This window comes from Lissotriton helveticus, chromosome 1_1, assembly GCF_964261635.1.
Source record: "Lissotriton helveticus chromosome 1_1, aLisHel1.1, whole genome shotgun sequence".
NCBI lineage: Eukaryota > Metazoa > Chordata > Amphibia > Caudata > Salamandridae > Lissotriton > Lissotriton helveticus.
This window is the reverse complement of record NC_136057.1, coordinates 133,974,475-133,993,004: the sequence shown is the minus strand read 5'-3', so window position 1 is coordinate 133,993,004 and position 18,530 is coordinate 133,974,475. Positions and strand designations below refer to the sequence as shown.

General features: G+C 50.2%; 1 protein-coding gene across 1 annotated transcript in view; it reads right to left on the bottom strand.

The window, feature by feature from the left end:
- Positions 1-18,530, bottom strand: part of LOC144768286 (uncharacterized) — an 86,441-nt gene that overhangs the window by 67,012 nt on the left and 899 nt on the right. The window lies entirely within an intron of this gene.

Below are 18,530 nucleotides of genomic sequence, written 5' to 3'. Positions count from 1 at the left end.
AGTTTCAGAACCTGGCTGTATGCAAATTAGTCTGTCCCTGGCCCAGTGCATCATGGGAACAGGGCAGACCAGACTACAAAAGCCAATTCTTACACTGGGAAGGAAACAAGCTTCTGGTGAAGAATTGGCTTGGTAGTTTGGTCTGCCCTGTTCCCATGATGCACTGGGCCAGGGACAGACTAATTTGCATATAGCCAGGTTCTGAGCTGGGATGGGGCAGTGAGATAAATAACGGTGATGGATCAAGCCCTGATCTTTGGACTGGGTAAGAGTGGTCTGCTTAATTCAGACACTCTGTTCATCACCACCCCCTTTTCTGAATCGTTTTTGGCCACTATAGGTGTGGCAGGGTATACTCAGACATGAGTCCCTTTCTCACTGCTCCATCAGGATTCAAGCAAGCCGGGCCGAAGAGGCTGAAATGCCAGAAACCGGTCCCCGGTAGCTTGTCTCCTTTCTGGTGAAGAATTGGCTTGGTAGTTTGGTCTGCCCTGTTCCCATGATGCACTGGGCCAGGGACAGACTAATTTGCATATAGCCAGGTTCTGAGCTGGGATGGGGCAGTGAGATAAATAACGGTGATGGATCAAGCCCTGATCTTTGGACTGGGTAAGAGTGGTCTGCTTAATTCAGACACTCTGTTCATCACCACCCCCTTTTCTGAATCGTTTTTGGCCACTATAGGTGTGGCAGGGTATACTCAGACATGAGTCCCTTTCTCACTGCTCCATCAGGATTCAAGCAAGCCGGGCCGAAGAGGCTGAAATGCCAGAAACCGGTCCCCGGTAGCTTGTCTCCTTTCTGGTGAAGAATTGGCTTGGTAGTTTGGTCTGCCCTGTTCCCATGATGCACTGGGCCAGGGACAGACTAATTTGCATATAGCCAGGTTCTGAGCTGGGATGGGGCAGTGAGATAAATAACGGTGATGGATCAAGCCCTGATCTTTGGACTGGGTAAGAGTGGTCTGCTTAATTCAGACACTCTGTTCATCACCACCCCCTTTTCTGAATCGTTTTAGGCCACTATAGGTGTGGCAGGGTATACTCAGACATGAGTCCCTTTTTCACTGCTCCATCAGGATTCAAGCAAGCCGGGCCGAAGAGGCTGAAATGCCAGAAACCGGTCCCCGGTAGCTTGTCTCCTTTCTGGTGAAGAATTGGCTTGGTAGTTTGGTCTGCCCTGTTCCCATGATGCACTGGGCCAGGGACAGACTAATTTGCATATAGCCAGGTTCTGAGCTGGGATGGGGCAGTGAGATAAATAACGGTGATGGATCAAGCCCTGATCTTTGGACTGGGTAAGAGTGGTCTGCTTAATTCAGACACTCTGTTCATCACCACCCCCTTTTCTGAATCGTTTTTGGCCACTATAGGTGTGGCAGGGTATACTCAGACATGAGTCCCTTTCTCACTGCTCCATCAGGATTCAAGCAAGCCGGGCCGAAGAGGCTGAAATGCCAGAAACTGGTCCCCGGTAGCTTGTCTCCTTTCTGGTGAAGAATTGGCTTGGTAGTTTGGTCTGCCCTGTTCCCATGATGCACTGGGCCAGGGACAGACTAATTTGCATATAGCCAGGTTCTGAGCTGGGATGGGGCAGTGAGATAAATAACGGTGATGGATCAAGCCCTGATCTTTGGACTGGGTAAGAGTGGTCTGCTTAATTCAGACACTCTGTTCATCACCACCCCCTTTTCTGAATCGTTTTTGGCCACTATAGGTGTGGCAGGGTATACTCAGACATGAGTCCCTTTCTCACTGCTCCATCAGGATTCAAGCAAGCTGGGCCGAAGAGGCTGAAATGCCAGAAACCGGTCCCCGGTAGCTTGTCTCCTTTCTGGTGAAGAATTGGCTTGGTAGTTTGGTCTGCCCTGTTCCCATGATGCACTGGGCCAGGGACAGACTAATTTGCATATAGCCAGGTTCTGAGCTGGGATGGGGCAGTGAGATAAATAACGGTGATGGATCAAGCCCTGATCTTTGGACTGGGTAAGAGTGGTCTGCTTAATTCAGACACTCTGTTCATCACCACCCCCTTTTCTGAATCGTTTTTGGCCACTATAGGTGTGGCAGGGTATACTCAGACATGAGTCCCTTTCTCACTGCTCCATCAGGATTCAAGCAAGCCGGGCCGAAGAGGCTGAAATGCCAGAAACCGGTCCCCGGTAGCTTGTCTCCTTTCTGGTGAAGAATTGGCTTGGTAGTTTGGTCTGCCCTGTTCCCATGATGCACTGGGCCAGGGACAGACTAATTTGCATATAGCCAGGTTCTGAGCTGGGATGGGGCAGTGAGATAAATAACGGTGATGGATCAAGCCCTGATCTTTGGACTGGGTAAGAGTGGTCTGCTTAATTCAGACACTCTGATCATCACCACCCCCTTTTCTGAATCGTTTTTGGCCACTATAGGTGTGGCAGGGTATACTCAGACATGAGTCCCTTTCTCACTGCTCCATCAGGATTCAAGCAAGCCGGGCCGAAGAGGCTGAAATGCCAGAAACCGGTCCCCGGTAGCTTGGCTCCTTTCTGGTGAAGAATTGGCTTGGTAGTTTGGTCTGCCCTGTTCCCATAATGCACTGGGCCAGGGACAGACTAATTTGCATATAGCCAGGTTCTGAGCTGGGATGGGGCAGTGAGATAAATAACGGTGATGGATCAAGCCCTGATCTTTGGACTGGGTAAGAGTGGTCTGCTTAATTCAGACACTCTGTTCATCACCACCCCCTTTTCTGAATCGTTTTTGGCCACTATAGGTGTGGCAGGGTATACTCAGACATGAGTCCCTTTCTCACTGCTCCATCAGGATTCAAGCAAGCCGGGCCGAAGAGGCTGAAATGCCAGAAACCGGTCCCCGGTAGCTTGTCTCCTTTCTGGTGAAGAATTGGCTTGGTAGTTTGGTCTGCCCTGTTCCCATGATGCACTGGGCCAGGGACAGACTAATTTGCATATAGCCAGGTTCTGAGCTGGGATGGGGCAGTGAGATAAATAACGGTGATGGTTCAAGCCCTGATCTTTGGACTGGGTAAGAGTGGTCTGCTTAATTCAGACACTCTGTTCATCACCACCCCATTTTCTGAATCGTTTTTGGCCACTATAGGTGTGGCAGGGTATACTCAGACATGAGTCCCTTTCTCACTGCTCCATCAGGATTCAAGCAAGCCGGGCCGAAGAGGCTGAAATGCCAGAAACCGGTCCCCGGTAGCTTGTCTCCTTTCTGGTGAAGAATTGGCTTGGTAGTTTGGTCTGCCCTGTTCCCATGATGCACTGGGCCAGGGACAGACTAATTTGCATATAGCCAGGTTCTGAGCTGGGATGGGGCAGTGAGATAAATAACGGTGATGGATCAAGCCCTGATCTTTGGACTGGGTAAGAGTGGTCTGCTTAATTCAGACACTCTGTTCATCACCACCCCCTTTTCTGAATCGTTTTTGGCCACTATAGGTGTGGCAGGGTATACTCAGACATGAGTCCCTTTCTCACTGCTCCATCAGGATTCAAGCAAGCCGGGCCGAAGAGGCTGAAATGCCAGAAACCGGTCCCCGGTAGCTTGTCTCCTTTCTGGTGAAGAATTGGCTTGGTAGTTTGGTCTGCCCTGTTCCCATGATGCACTGGGCCAGGGACAGACTAATTTGCATATAGCCAGGTTCTGAGCTGGGATGGGGCAGTGAGATAAATAACGGTGATGGATCAAGCCCTGATCTTTGGACTGGGTAAGAGTGGTCTGCTTAATTCAGACACTCTGTTCATCACCACCCCCTTTTCTGAATCGTTTTTGGCCACTATAGGTGTGGCAGGGTATACTCAGACATGAGTCCCTTTCTCACTGCTCCATCAGGATTCAAGCAAGCCGGGCCGAAGAGGCTGAAATGCCAGAAACCGGTCCCCGGTAGCTTGTCTCCTTTCTGGTGAAGAATTGGCTTGGTAGTTTGGTCTGCCCTGTTCCCATGATGCACTGGGCCAGGGACAGACTAATTTGCATATAGCCAGGTTCTGAGCTGGGATGGGGCAGTGAGATAAATAACGGTGATGGATCAAGCCCTGATCTTTGGACTGGGTAAGAGTGGTCTGCTTAATTCAGACACTCTGTTCATCACCACCCCCTTTTCTGAATCGTTTTTGGCCACTATAGGTGTGGCAGGGTATACTCAGGCATGAGTCCCTTTCTCACTGCTCCATCAGGATTCAAGCAAGCCGGGCCGAAGAGGCTGAAATGCCAGAAACCGGTCCCCGGTAGCTTGTCTCCTTTCTGGTGAAGAATTGGCTTGGTAGTTTGGTCTGCCCTGTTCCCATGATGCACTGGGCCAGGGACAGACTAATTTGCATATAGCCAGGTTCTGAGCTGGGATGGGGCAGTGAGATAAATAACGGTGATGGATCAAGCCCTGATATTTGGACTGGGTAAGAGTGGTCTGCTTAATTCAGACACTCTGTTCATCACCACCCCCTTTTCTGAATAGTATATTATGAAAGGCACTGATTTGAAATGTGTTTCCAACACTATGTCTGTTCCTTGATCTGCTCAAATTGCACAGTTTTATGAAAAAAAATGAATGCTGTAACAGCCTTGCTGTTTATAATACCCTAGCAGACAAGACTGACCTATCATTCTCACTTGCACTGTACAGCTCTCTTTTGCAATATTCGGTTCAGTGACTGAAGCACGCGCCTACATATCAAACCTCTACAGGTTCTACAAAATGCTTCTTATGTCATTGCATATATGGAGAGCATGTTCAACCTGGGGTTTCTTGGCACTGAATCAGAAATACATAAAAGAGGAGACAACCAATCAGACCATGGAAGAATCTAGTCTGAATAGGCTTGTGGGCTGTCAGATTTCTGGGACAACACTTGAAGTTAGATTTAAAATGGATTTCGCCGGGAGAGAAATCCGAATAGAAGGAGCTTGTACCAAAGCTGCGTCCACCTGATCTGATCCTCTGTAATTTTGGAATAGAAAATAAATTCAAGTGAGGCGATCTCTGCTTTTGTATTGGTGTGTACATTTCCACCTGGTTTACAATTAAGTGAGGGGCTAGACCTCTCAACCATTTAGGGCTGAGGCAGAGTGTCTAAGATTTGTTATTTTAATAAAGGTTTGGCGCATGCCCACCTCTGAAGATGATGTAGTAAACAAGCTGTGTCGCTGTGAATTACTTGTAGTCTATGAATGGTGATACTGGGTATTCTTACATATACTCTAATGGCATAATGCGATCTAGATAGAACTGCGGCCACCGCTATTGCTTTTCTTGTCAAAAGTGGGAGGAGGGGGGTTAGTTTCTGAAGCAGTTTCAGCACAAATCTGTATTTAGATCCTACTGCTCCAGCCTGCTGGTTCTTGCTAAGATTACTATTGATTTTCACTCAGAGGCTTTTAGCTGTGGGTTTAGGCTCCGGTAACAATCTCATTTTTGTTGGAGAGTAAAGTTGGTTCCAAAGGTTGGCCTTATTCTTTGGAATTACACAATCTCAGTTTTGTCCACATACGGTTTTAGCTGATTCAACCTCATCAAGTAATCATTAAATTGCATCATATTTTGACACTGGAGTGGTGAAATTGACATTCTGCCCACTCAAATTAACAACTGAGAGTATGTTATTTTATGTTATAGAGGATTTGTATCGCGCACTAATACTCTAGAGTGTCCTGGCACGGAAGTGGGCTGGGGTAGAAGTGTGAGACAGTTAGATGGTCAGACTAAACAGATGTGCTTTCAGGTGTTTTTTAAAAAGTTGAAAATCTTGGATAAGCTGAAGGTCCACAGGGAGCAAATTCCAGGCTGCTGCAGCTTTGACAGAAAGCGACTGGCCTCCCATACGAACTCTGAGGAAGCGCGGGATAATCATCCGGCGGAAGGAAGCAGACCGCAGAGGTCAATTCGGCACATAGAAGGCAAAGCGCTTCCTAAGATAGATGGGACCGTGTCCATGTAGGGCCCGGTGAGCCAGGGTAAAGGCTTTAAACTGTACTCACTGCGCCACCGGCAGCCAGTGCAGTTCCAGTAAATATTGCCGAGCACTGGATCTCCTCGCGGCATTAAACAAGAGTCTAGCCGCGGCATTCTGAATAGTTTGTAGTTTTTGCAGCAAGTAGCCAGGCATGCCTATGAACAGAGCATTGGCATAGTCTAGCCGCGAGAGGATCAGAGCACGAGCAACTGTCTCTTTGGCCACTCTCAGAAGCAGAGGGAAGATCCTTCTGAGTGCTTTGAGGGTGCCAAAGCAGACCCCAGTCAGTTTTTTAACGTGGTCGATAAACCGAAGGTCCTCACTAAACCACACCCCCAAATTCTTTACCGGTCCACCCTCAGAACGAGGGCGGGGGAATTTTGGAACCCATAAAGATTGTCTGAAATCCAAGAGAAACTGCCCGTACAAGAGAACCTCAGATTTGTCCTCGTTGCACTTCAGAGAGGCCTGCGCCAGCCAGCAGAATACCGATGCTAGGCACGACTGGGCGGTGTTAGTGTCCAGATCCGAGCCCCTCCAGGTAAATAGCAGCTGAGTTTCATCAGCATACGCTATAACTTTTGCACCAAGCTCCTCTCCTAAATACACCAGAGGGGTTAAGTATATATTAAATAGCAGAGGGCTCAAAGTAGAGCCCTGCGCGACCCCCGTAGCAAGGTTCCTAACAGAGGAAGAGCAGGGAGCCATGCAGACCTGCTGCGAGCTGGAATCCAAGAAAGATTTGACCCACTCCCAGACCAGGCCCGAAATACCAATGACAGATAGCTGGGCCAGAAGCAGCTGGTGGGGCACCGTATCGAAGGGGGCAGAGAGGTCAAGTAAAATCAGGGCCGCCCTGCCGCCCCCGTGAAGACACTCCCTAATCGCCTCCGACATCTCCACCAGAGCAGTGTCCGTGCTATAGGCAGATCTAAACCCCGACTGAGCTGGATGCAAAGCACCTGAAGATTCCACAAAAGTCTCGAGCTGCCTAAAAGCCACTTTTTCACAAACCTTGGGCAAAGATGGTAGTAGCGAAATGGGCCGGTAATTGGCGGGGACCAAAGGGTCCAGAGAGGGTTTCTTAAGAAGGGGTAGCAATTTTAGCCTGTTTCCATTGAGCTGGAACCAAGGCAGTCTGAAGGGAGAGATTCACAATGTCTACTACTGCTGTGCAAACCTCCTTGGCTACACCAGCTAATACCTGCGCCGGGCACGGATCGGAGGGTGAGCCAGACTTAAGGGAACTAAGAATGGCCAGAATGCCTGACTCGGCCGCAGGCGCAAATGAGGTGAGCTCAGGGTTGACCGCACACGAAATGGAGGTGGACCCCGGGGAAGGGGACTCCACAGTTGTGAAATGCGAGCAGACACTGTCCTGAATCCTTAATATCTTGTCCACAAAGAAGGTAGACCGCTCCTCACACCATTGTTGAGAGACAGGAAGCGCCCTGTGTTCTGCACAGGGGGATAAAAAGCTCTTGACGATCGCAAAGTTCTCCTTACTATTGTTCTGAGCCAACGCAATCCTCCCTGCAAAATAGTCGCTTTTAGCGTAGGAATAGTTATAAAGCTTGGAACCTCTTGAAGACAGTTCTCTGACCAATAGTTTTTGCAGGTTAAGGGAGCAGAGGTATTGGCCTATAATTCTTGGTTATAACCGGGACTTCTCCCTGGCTTTTCAGTAACATGAGCTCTACAGTATTTTGAAACGCGCTTGGAGCAACAGCTTGATCGGCTAAATTGATGAAAACGCTCTGCAGGGGATTGCTCAAGACCTGGCTTTTCAACTGAGACGCAGCACCCTCAGCGCCCAGATATCCTTGGAGTGCACCTTATAATTGCTGATTGATTGATTGATTGATTAGGTCAGAGATTCCATGACTGCTGGAGGGCAAGGGTCAGTTGGTGACCCGGATTTGACCTTGATCACAAATTCATGGAGCTTGTTTATTTCTTCAAACAAGCATAAGGAGAGTAGAGTTCTTTTCAGACTCATCTTCAGAATTACTGCTGCTGTAATTGTTTATACTATCTTTAAAGAATTTTTTTGTTAAGTATTTAAATTGTCAAAGAATGCCTCAATAGGAGAGAAGGAAGTTTTCATTTTATCTGGGGCGACAAATCATTCAGGATATCAAAATCTTTTTTTTTTTTATTATTTGCCTAATAAAAGGGCTTTGCATGTTCGGTTTTGCCTATATGTTCTGCAAGTTCCGTTTTAAATTAGATCTTGCTCTCTTCATCATCCCTTTCCCGTCAGTGTCGACGCAATGCAGGTTTCGCCTCCTTTAACTCTGGGTTGTACCAGGCCACTGATCTGGTGCGGTTTATAACACGCTGTTTGATTTGAAGGGTGTGGGTCACCAGCATGTTTGAGCCACAGAGTGGATTATTTTTCTTTGGAGAGAATGTCTTCAACTGATAGTAAGGGGGGGGGGGTTTGAAAGTGTTGATAACACTGGCTCTGTATTTATTTTTCGCCATTTGCATATGGTTTTCATTTCCTGCTTGTGGATGAAGTTAGAAAAATCTACTGGAATACAAAAATTGATCAAATAATGATTGGACCATATGCAAGGAAGGACGATTATATTGGGTCGATACAAATTATACAGCCAGATCAGATGTAAGGGATTTTGTTTTATGTGACCTGAGCATGTAATGTGTTGGTGTAAATTCAACGTCATTAACTCAGCAAATCCATTATCTTTAGAGTCTGAGTTGAAGTCATCAATTCCAAAATTGAGGAAGGGAAGCAGATCTACACATTCAGTTTGAGTAATTTGTAAAAGATTTGTGGATCAACTGGTGAATAATTGCTGATATCACACCTCCTTTCTCTGAGCTCGTCCTCTTTTAATCATCTTCGGATATGGCTTCTGGAGATCTGGAGTAGATTCCTCTGACAACCAGGTTTCAGTTAATAACAGGATATCCGGCTTAGAAGATTCTAATAATTTGAGTATTTCCATCTTATCTTTGCCTAGGGAGGGTGGGTTTAGTAAAGCCGCTTTTAACGACTTCTCAATCAAAGGATGTAGAAGTCTTATTGTTTGTTGGTCCAAAGTGAGGGCTGTTGAGTTCCAGATTATTCGATATGTGTGGCTGGCATACATGCCATTTGCTTCTAAAGTCGAGACAAGCATGGGGGAGATACTAGAATCTGTGTACTTGAAAGACAATAGATCTTATGCTGAATATGCGAAATATTTAGGATACTACCTGACTCCCGGTCCCAGCGGATGCGGCCAGGTGTGCTTGGGAGCAGACAGGCTTGTCTTTGGCAACATTTTTGCAACACACTCACAAAGAAATTGCTCTTAAAAAACTACATTCAACTGTATACTCACAGATGTGACACAACTTCCAACTCTCACTTGTACAGCCTCACACCTCGTTTATAAATGGATTAATGTGACAAACCAGATATCTCTTAACCACATCTTCAATGCTGCACAATTACACAGGCATTGTGCTCTCCAGTGCACACACACACATGAAACACAATTCATCCCCAGACACAAAGACCTACACACTGGAAATAAGTAATCAGACTGATCAGTCGCTTACACACTCATATGGATATTATCCACCCGAGAGGCCCAATCACAAACAAGCACATACACACTGTCTCGCACACACACATTCCTTCCATACATTCTGTATTGAAAGGATAGACTTCGTCCAAGCCATTCACGGGAATCAACTACTCCCAGAGACCTACACACAGGGCGGGCACAGGGTGCGCACAGATCTGCACAATCACATGTAACACCTCAAATAATCACGGCTCACTCTTCACACAAAGTTCTTGCAGTCTCTTCAACAGAGCTGTGACATCCCAGAGTCTCTGAGGCAACACCGCATGTGGAATGCTGTTGAGGGAGTTGGAAGGTGTCAGTATCTGAGGAGGAAGCAGATCTGTGGGTGGAGCATTCTGTAAGAAATAAAGTCCTCCTTTCTATCACCGCCATGAACACGCGATACTTCATATATTAGCGACGCGCGGAAATATGGAAAAATGTACAAGCCTGCATTGTGAGAGTACTGAGGGTATGTTAATTTTATGTTCAAAAAGCCATTGAAGTAGGTGATAACCCAGAGAAATATTGTCACTTCTTCAAACACTCCACACATTGCATGTGCGCTGCACTTCACAGTTCAAACACAACCTGCCATGCACTTCTCAGTACAAACACAACCTGTGGAGTGTAGAAGGATTACTCTATGTATAGGATTTTGTACTGTGAGTGTGTTTCCAGTACTAATCCTATACTGGACAGCACACATTCCTCTGCCCTATGGTGTAAAGGTTTTGCGTGGCACTAGGTAGACTTTGTACTTGTGGCAGGGTAGTGAGCAGCAGCATTCTGTATTTCATAAAGCAGGCTCAGCGCTGCTTTCTCCCCCTCGCACATCACAGTGCTGCACCTAACTGCTGTACTGAGTTGCACTGAAAATAATATATCTGCTCCTTACTGTGCATGTGTGGTCTGCCCAGCCTCAACCCTCACATTCTCTTGTGCACGCTTGGTGTGCCCAGCCTCAACCCTCACATTCTCTTGTGCAGGCTTGGTCTGCCCAGCCTCAAGCCTCACATTCACTTGTGCATGCTTGGTATGCCCAGCCTCAACCCTCACATTCTCTTGTGCATGCTTGGTGCACCCAGGGGAACCGAAAGAGAAGCACCCTGGAAACCGAAAGAGAAACACCCGGGAAACCGAAATAGAAGCACCCGGAGGAACCGAAAGAGAAGCACCTGGGGGAACCGAAACCCTCACATTCTCTTATGCATGCTTGGTCTGCCCAGCCTCAAGCCTCACATTCTCTTGTGCATGCTTGGTAGGCCCAACCTCAACCCTCACATTCTCTTGTACATGCATGGTCTGCCCAGCCTTAACCCTCACATTCTCTTGTGCATGTGTGGTCCGCCCACCTCAACCTTCATATTTTCTTGTGCACACTTGGTGTGCCCAGCCTCAACTCTCACATTCTCTTGTGCATGCTTGGTGTGCCCAGCCTCAACCCTCATATTCTACTGTGCATGCTTGATCTGCCTTGTCTCAACCCTCACATTCTCTTGTGCATGCGTGGTCTGCCCAGACTTAACCCACACATTCTGTTGTGAATGCGTGGTCTGCCCAGACTTAACCCTCACATTCTCTTGTGCATGCGTGGTCTGCCCAAACTTAACCCTCACATTCTCTTGTGCATGCTTGGTATGCCCAGCCTTAAACATTACATTCTCTTTTGCATGTGTGGTCTACTCTGCCTCAACCCTCACATTCTCCTGTGCATCCGTGGTCTGCCCAGCCTCAACCTCCCCATTTTATTGGGCATGCTTGGTCTGCCCAGACTTAACCCTAACAGTCTCTTGTGCATGCTTGGTCTGCCCAATCTCAACCCTCACATTCTCCTGTTCATGCTTGATCTGCCTAGTCCTAACCCTCACATTCTCCGGCAGCTGGTGGCAATTACAGTAATATAAGTGTGTTTCATCACTCTCTCCGTACCTCAACAAACCGTGCCGCTTAACCAATCTCTACTTCTCTATGTACTTCAACACCCTCCGAATGCTCCGCAGGATCTTCAAATGGATCCCCCCGAACACGAGATAAACCGTCACCCAGGCCCTCATCACCAGCAGACTCGACTACAGGAACGCCCTCTACTCAGGAACAACAACCAAGCTCCTGAGACGACTACAACGAATCCAGAACGCCTCAGCACGACTGATCCTCGACGTCCCCCGACGCAGCCACATCACACCCCACCTGAGAGGCCTGCACTGGCTCCCCGTCAACAAGAGGATCACCTTCAAACTCCTCATCCACGCACACAAAGCACTACACAACACCGGACCCACATACCTCAACAACCGACTCAGCTTCTACACCCCCACCCGAAGCCTCCACTCAGCCAACCTCGCCCTCGCCACAATTCCTCGTATCCGGAAAGTCACCGCCGGCGGCAGATCCTTCTCCTACCTCGCCGCCAAGTCCTGGAACGCTCTCCCTACTAGCCTACGACAGACTCAGGACCTGCTGGCCTACAGGAAACTTCTCAAGACCTGGCTTTTCGATTAGTAGCAGACCCCGCCCCCTCCCCACCCCTCAAGCGCCTTGAGACCCTATCGGGTATGTAGCACGCTTTAGAAATGCAGTGATTGATTGATTGATTGATGTACCTCCACCCTCTCTCTATCTCTGATCTCTTTACCTCAGCTTTGTCTACCTCACCTCTCATCCAATATACCTCACTCTGATCCATCTTTCTAGGCCGCTCTCTCATGCCCTTGCCTCTCTTCAGTCTCTGTACCTATATCTATATCTACCACTCGTAATTCCCGCTCCCTTATGCAAATCTCTCTACCTCATCCCTATCTCTGTACCACACTTATTTTTTTTCTCTATTACATCTCTGTATCTCTCCCCCTTCCATTTCTCTTCTCAGACAAACTCACCTCTAGCTTTACCTCACCTCCATCCTCTCTTCATGTCCTTTTACCTAACCTCTCTCACCTTCTCTCTCATCCCTTTCTGTGCTTCACCATTCTCCTCTCCTTTCTAGCTCAATTCTCTCTGACTCACTTCTCTCTGCCACATCCATCCCCTCACTCACTGTATACAGTTTAGATTTAACTCCTTTTTAGTTTACTGCCTAATCTCTCCACCTCCCTTTCTCGCCCACTACGTTGGTTCCCTTTCCTTCACATCTCTAAATATCTTACTACTTTCTGGCTACCTCTATTGCTCTACCTCAACCATTAACTATTCTCTCTTTCTCTCTCCCTCACTCACTCTTTCACTCAAACAGACATCATTCTCTGGAACTTCTTCTCCATTTCACCTCACCCCCCTCTGTCTCAACTATCTCTCTCAAACTTTATCTGTACGGATCACTCTGCCTGTCTCTTCCTCTTTTTTTTCCCCACAACTCTATATCTCCATATTAACATCACCTCTCTTTCTCTAGTTCATATATGTTTTCAAATCCCTCGTTTCGCTCTACAGTGGATTCCTCTTTCTACACTTCACCCCTCTCGGCTCTCGTTAACTGAAATGTTGTGATCTACCTCTTCTCACTTTGCACACTCTATCGTGCATCGTCCACTTCTTGCTGCTTTTACCTCTCTCTAATTCACTCTTTAATCTACATTACCTCTCTCTCTTCACCTCCCCCTTGGAATACTGCCCTCTTCTGCCTCTCTACATTACCTTCTCCCTACCTCACTCTAAACTCTACCTATTTCTTTACCTCTCTTTCACATCTTCCTCTATCTACCACTCTTCATCTTTCCCTCCGGCTACCTCACATTTTTCTATATTCTTTTCCTCTCCACCTCACATAGCTTTCTACATGATTTCCGTCTCTCCCTTCCACCTCATGTATCTCGCTCTACTGCTCTCTTTAAGTCTCAGTGCATCTCCTGTATCCTGGCCGGTCCCATTCTCTTACTCAGGAGGGTCACAGGTAACTGCCTAGCTGGAGAGTTTTACACATATATAGAAGTTGAGATGGACAAGGCAGGGGAAGAGAAATACAGAAAAAGTTATTAGATGGGACTGTGAAAATCCTCAGAGCAGTGCTTTGATTTTTCGTTGCTGTAGCAGGTATGCCAATGGTGAAAGAGCTATATTTACGGTAACAAATTTTCAGCAACTAAAGCTACATTTTCAAGTGTTATATTCATAGGTCTTTTTATTGTAATATTATGCACTAGTCCACTAAACGTAGCAGGTTTCCCTGAAATAGGAATAACACGCTGGCTGGATATCCACATAAAATGTTTTTGCAAGTAAAAGATCTAGACCCAAACTCAAAAAGAAATAACTTTATCAATGTTTGCTCAAGCTTCTTTTGATAGTACTTGGCTGGTGGACTATAGCCTGCTTGGGCTTTTAGATGCTTTTGCCGGCCCCAGGTTCTGAAGGTTTAACATGTTTCAATCTTTTTTTGGCATCATAGGGACTTGAGCCTAAAAGTGGTAATACATTCAAATGTATTCCTAATAGGGAGCCCCAAATATGTGTTGCCCGGGGTTCTACGAACCCTTAATATCTCAATGAACTATAAGTTATAGTTTCATATGCTAGTTTGAACAAACGTCCCCAACTGAATGCAAAACGACTGCCTCAAACTCAACACAGAAAAAACAGAAGAACTGATCTTCGGGAACACCGACTCTTGGTGGTTTGCTGAACTAGGACCCTCACCCACTCCTACAGACCATGCCCGGAACCTCTACATCATCCTGGCCAAACTCAAAAAAAAACACATCAACGCAGTCTCCTCCGCCTCCAATTTCACTCTTTGCATGCTCTGAAAGATCATCAAATGTCTTCCAATCAGCACCAGACGCACTATCACTCAAGCACTCGATATTAGCCACCTTGACTACGGCAACACCCTATGCCGGAATTACCACACACACCCTAAAGAGACTGCAAACCATAGAGAACTCAGCGGCCAACCTCCGCAGACATACCCACATTACTCCACACCTCAAGAAACTCCACTGGCTCCTTGTTCACAAAAGGTGTCAATTCAGGACGCTGACCCACAACTACAAAGCCCTGCAAAACCAAGGTCCAGCATACATCAACCACCACCTAAGGTTCCACGAACCCTTCGGACATCTGCGCTCCACCTCCCTGTCTCACACCGCTCCGCATCCGCCAAAGCAACAATAGAGGACGCTCCTTCTCCTACCTGGCAGCGAAGTCCTGGAACAGCCTCCCCCTCCCACTCCAGCCTCAACCTCCATTCAGGGAGGGACTCAAGAACTGGTTGTTCAACTGATTCACCCGAGCAGCATGGCTACCAGTGCCTGGATGCCCAAGTGGGTAATAAGCTGGGCTTTATAAATCTGCTTTATTAAAACCCTCACAATACTTTGGAGAACAAAGTTTGGAAATCAAAAAGTTCAATGTATAGAACTGTGAGCAAAAGATCTTAGGAATGTATTAAAAAAGATTAAACTAATCATTTTCTGTAAAAATACTCTTTTGTTTCCTTCTAGCACAACTGTTAATACATTTGTCTGATAATCTCTCCCAAATAAAAAATAAAAAAACAAGCATGTATTTGTGAAAATGAGTAAGAATCCCAAATGGACCCCTTCTGGACCCTTTCTGCTCCCGTTCCCTGCCAAAGTCATCGAGAAGACCGTCAACAAGCAGCTGGCCGCCTTCCTCGAGACGAACGGATCCCTCGACCTCTCGCAGTCTGGCTTCCGGGCCAACCACAGCACCGAGACCGCCCTGATCGCAGCCACCGATGACATCCGAGCTCTGCTCGACAACGGAGAAACAGCGGCCCTCATCCTCCTAGACCTCTCCGCGGCCTTCGACGCTGTCTGCCACCGTACCCTAGTACAGCGCCTCAGCAACGTCGGAATCCAGGAGAAGGCACTGGAGTGGACCATCTCCTTCCTCGCCGGAAGGACAGAGAGAGTCCGCCTCCCCCCGTTCAGATCAGAAGCCACCGAAGTCATCTGCGGCGTTCCTCAAGGCTCCTCACTCAGCCCAACCCTCTTTAACGTCTACATGAGTCCCCTCGCAGCCATCACAACCTCAACATCATCTCCTACGCCGACGACACCCAGCTGATCCTCTCCCTCACCAACGACCCCGCCACCGCCAGAGCCAACCTACACGAAGGGATGAAAGAGGTAGCCGAATGGATGAAGAACAGCCGCCTGAAACTGAACTCGGACAAGACGGAAGTCCTGATCCTAGGATCTTCACCCTCCGCCTGGGACGACTCCTGGTGGCCCCCCGCCCTAGGCAGCGCACCCAAACCAACAGACCACGCACGCAACCTGGGCTTCATCCTGGACTCCTCCCTCTCCATGACCAGACAAGTCAATGCCATCTCCTCATCGTGCTTCAACATTCTACGCATGCTACGCAAGATCTTCCGGTGTATCCCCACCGAGACCAGGAAGACGGTCACCCAGGCCCTCGTCACCAGCCGACTGGACTACGGTAACTCCCTCTACGCCGGAACCACCACCAAACTCCAGAAGAGACTCCAGCGGATCCAGAACGTCTCAGCACGACTCATCCTTGATATTCCCCGTCGCAACCACATCTCCGGACACCTGAGAGACCTGCACTGGCTCCCGGTCAACAAGAGAATCACCTTCTGTCTCCTCACCCACGCACACAAAGCCCTGCACAACCAAGGCCCAGGATACCTCAACAGCCGCCTCAACTTCTACGCTCCCAAACACCAGCTTCGATCGACCGGCCTCGCCCTCGCCGCCGTCCCCCGCATCCGAAGAGCCACCACAGGGGGAAGGTCCTTCTCCCACCTCGCCGCCAAGACCTGGAACTCCCTCCCGACCCACCTCCGCCTGACCCAGGACCACCTCGCCTTCAGGAAGCAGCTCAAGACCTGGCTGTTCGAGCAGTAGCGGACCCCTCCTCCCCAAGCGCCTTGAGATCCTCCGGGTGAGTAGCGCGCTATACAAATGCTTAGATTGATTGATTTCCTAATATAAAGGAGTTTAAACCCACACACTGAGACCAGATTGAATCTTTGATGTTCTATAACAAGGTCACAAAGTTACCCTATTGCACAGTACACCTCAAGTCCTAACTTTTAGCAAGGATACATAGCATTCTGCCCCAGCCCACCTAAGTCCCACCCTCTCCCCTCCCTTCTCCTTTGCCCCGGCCCCTCCCCCTTCTATCCCACCCACTCTTCTGCCCCAGCTCCTCCCCCTCTTCTGCCCCGCCCAGCCTCCCTCCTCTTTTCCCCCACCTCTGCTCAGGTCCACCCAAGTCTCACCCTCTCTCCTCTGCCCTGGGCCCTCTTCCCCCCTTCCCCCCTCATCTGCCTTGGGCCCTCCTCCCCCTCTTCTGCCCCAGCCCCTCCTCCCCTTCTGTCTGGGCCCTTCTTCCCCCTCTTCTGCCCCGGCCCCTCCTCCCCAGGCCCTCCTCCCCCTCTGCCCTAGACCCTCCTCCTCCCTCTACCCTGGCCCCTCCTCTTCGCTCTGCCCTGGCCCCTCCTCACCCTCTTCTGCCCCGGCCCCTCCCCCTCTTCTGCCCCTCTACCTCCTCTGCACCGGCCCCTCCTCTGTTCAGCCCTTCCTCCCCTCTCTGCTCTGGCCCCCTCGCCCATCTCTGCACCAGCCCCCCGCCTCTGCCCAAGCACCCCTACCCCTCCTGTGTCCCTGCCCTTCTCCCCCCTCCTCTGCCCCTCGCCGCCTCCTCTACCTCTCTTCCCCCTCTTCCCCCTCCTCTGCCCCTCGTCCCCCCTCATCTGTTCCTCACCCCCCTCCTCTGTCCAGGCCCTCCTAAGTTTCACCTTCTAACATCCCCCCTCTCCTCTGCCTGACCCCTCCCCCCTCTTCTGCCCCAGCCCCTCCCTCTCTTCTGCCCTGGTCCCCCCTTCTCTACACAGGCCCCTCCCCTCCTCTACACCGGTCCCTCCCCCATCTCTGTCCAGCCCCTTCTCTCCCTTCCTCTGCTCCAGCCCCTTCTTCTCCCCTCCTCTGCCCCAGCCCCCTTACCCCCTCCTCTGCCACAGCCCCTCTTCCCCTTCCTCTGCCCCTCCCCCCATCATCTGCCCCACGCCCCCCTTTTCTGCCCGGGACAACCTAAGTCTTATCCTTACTCCTCCCCCCTTTCCTCTGCCCCGGCTCTTCACCCCATCCTCTGCCTCAGCCCCTCCTCCCCCGCCCTTTTCCCCAGCCCCTCCTCCCCCTTCCCTCCTCTGACCCATATCCCCCTCCCCTCCACTGTTCCCCCCTCCTCTTCTCTGGCCCCTTCCTCACCTTCCTCTGCTCCAGCCCCCCTCCCTCCTCTGCCTGGGCCCTCCTCCCTTCTCCTCTGCCCAGGGCCCTCCTCCCTCCTCCCCCTCTCTACCCCGGCTCCTCCCCGACTCTGCCCAGCCCCTCACCCTCTGCCCTGGCCCCTCCTCCCCCCTCTGCCCATGTCCCCTCTTCCCCCCTCGTCCCCGGGCCTCTTCCCCCCTCGTCCCCGGGCCCTCCTCCCTCTCCTGTGCCCCTCTTCCTCATCCTCCCCCTCCTCTGCCCTCCTCTTCCCCCTCATCCACTCCCCTCCTCTACCCCCCTCCTCCCCTCTCCTCTGCCTTCCTTCTCCCCCCTCATCCCCCTCATCTGCCCCCTCCTCTATTCCCCCTCCCTCTGGCCCTCCTCTCCTCACCTTCCTCTGCCCCTCCCCCCTCTGCCCCCTCCTCCTCCCTCTGCCCCCCTCCTCCTCCCTCCACTCTGCCCCTCCCCCCTGTCCCCCTCCTCTGTTCCTCCTCCCTCCTCCCCCTCCTTGTCACCTCCTCGCCCCCTCCTCTCTCTCCTCCTCCTCTGACCCTCCCCCCTCTGCCCCTCCTCCTCCCTCTGCCCCCCTCCTCCCCCTCTACCCCTGTCCGCCCTCCACCTCTGGCCCTCCCCACTCTGCCCCCCTCCTCCCCCTCCTCTGTTCCCCTTCCCCCTCTGGCCCCCCTCTTCCCCCCTCCTCACCCCCTCCTCTCTCTCATCCTTCTCTGCCCCTCCCCCTCTGCCCCCTCCTCCTCCCTCTGCCCCCTCCTCCCTCCTCTGCCCCCCTCCTCCCTC